A 2,036-nucleotide genomic window follows, 5' to 3' on the forward strand; every position below is an offset into this window, starting at 1 on the left:
GAGGAAATAAAAAGAGACGATAAAGTCCAAAGTCAATAGATAATTTGCCTTTGCTTCTTACAGGTTTTACCATATTCTGTCCTTGACAAATTTCTGTATTATCTTAGCTGTGAATTAATCTCTATGCTTTGCAGACTAAGTTAATCCTTCTGTAAATTTTACATCTTTATGGTTCCATGTCTAAAAGGATAACCATCACCAAGTTACAAATGCAAGCAATAATTTCTAATTTCTTTTTTTAAAGAATCTCTAAAAGTCATTTTAATTTGCATTATATATTTCTCTCTACTGTTTTAGAGAGACAGAGACCAACTTTTCATTTTCAAGGATTGATGGACAATCATTCATGAGCTCTTGAAGTTTAATAACAGAAAACTGTGCTTGTTTTTCAAATCATTTGGCTACTGTAAGAAGCTGCAGGTCACAAAATTCACATTCAGTAAACTACAGTCCTATTGGCAAACCTCGGTTTGAGAGTGCAACAGGAATACTCACTGCTGGCAATCCTGCCATGTTTAGAGCCTGTGTGAGAAACTATCATCCCGGGCACTTCTTGTTCTGTTGTCTTCTTTGATGAACTCCAAGTATGGTACTGCCTCATTCAAGGTGGTGGGAGTTAGCAAGACATCTACTCCAGAGTTAAAGGCATTCACAAAATCATTAGCAATGAGGTATCTCACCTTCTGTGCTTTGATGAAATAATTTTCATAGTTTTTTTTAAACAAGAAAAAGTTTCCTGAGAGAATTCTTCCTCTCACCACATCATTGAATCCTTCTTGTCAGGTTGCAGTGTAGCTGGCTTCACTGGACACATCAATTTCACATCTGTGACCATATCGTAGCCCATCAAATCTTGCCATATTTGATGCCACTTCCAATGTGAGCAATACATGGTAGCAGACAACTGAATAACTGGTGTGAGGAAGGGATGCTTCAATTACTTTGGCCTTCACAGACTCAAAGAGGTCAGCAACTTTGGACTGAAGAGATTGTACTTCACTGATAATTCTGGTACAAGATATTTTTTGGAATTCCTATACATCGTTTGTTTACATCTGTCAAACTGGGAAGTATGAATGGTTTAACAGGATCTTGTACTGTGGTAGAATCCTTGGGGTCATGTCCAGCCAGTACACCCAACACAACTGCTGCATCATCCACACATCTGGTTAAGATTCCTGGCAGATCCATCAAATTCGCCAGGGAAATGAGATCATGACGGGAAAGTAAGCCATGAAAATGAAACCAACAGGTTTAATTTTCCTCAGATCTGTATTCCCATATTCCTATTATAGTTCATGACACATTGCATTATAACTATATGTTAATGTATCTGTCTTCTTTGCTCCTGAAGGCAGACATTGTCTTATTCAACACTCAATAAATGTATTTTAAATTGAATTATCATCATTAATAATATATTAATGGTTTTCCTCAAAACACACACACAGTCTCTCTCCCTCACACACACACAGAGGGAGGGAGTGGAAAGGGGGAGAGAGAGGGGGAGAGAGAGAGAGAGAGAAACTTAGGAGGAGCTATAAGAGAAGGTTACAGTTTTAGCTCTTGCCTTTTCATGGATTACAACCTAAGACAGATAATAAAGAAAGACATGGATGATCACAGTGAACTTCTATAGTATACACCTGAAAAGGAGGCAGTCAACGAACAGATAAGATAGTAAATAAATCAGGACTTTTGCCTGGAGCAGTTGAAGCAAAAACCCCAGTACAAAAAAAAATTACATTGGCTCACAGACCTAGGAAATTCAAGAAATGTTATCTGACTAAAGGTACAGCTAAACCCAGGGTTTCAGATTATATCGCTTGGATGTCTAATATCCATTTGAAGCCTAACATGTCAAAAACCTGAGCTTTTTCTAATCATCCTCCAGAATCCACTCCCCATTGTGCCTTCTGCATCTCAGGAAATGGCAGCTCCATTGCCTCAGTTATTCAGGCCAGGAACCCTAGAGTCAGTCTAGATCCCTCTCTTTCTCTGACTCTCCACATCTAATCCTTCATCATACTGTAGGC

At 38.4% G+C, this 2,036-nt stretch overlaps 1 pseudogene; it reads right to left on the reverse strand.

The window, feature by feature from the left end:
• Positions 1–285: 285 nt before the first annotated feature.
• LOC117076844 lies at positions 286–1,227 on the reverse strand (annotated as a pseudogene).
• Between the last annotated feature and the right edge of the window lie 809 nt (positions 1,228–2,036).

The sequence above is a fragment of the Trachypithecus francoisi genome, unplaced genomic scaffold (assembly GCF_009764315.1).
Source record: "Trachypithecus francoisi isolate TF-2019V2 unplaced genomic scaffold, Tfra_2.0 Lachesis_group5, whole genome shotgun sequence".
NCBI classification, from domain to species: Eukaryota; Metazoa; Chordata; class Mammalia; order Primates; family Cercopithecidae; genus Trachypithecus; species Trachypithecus francoisi.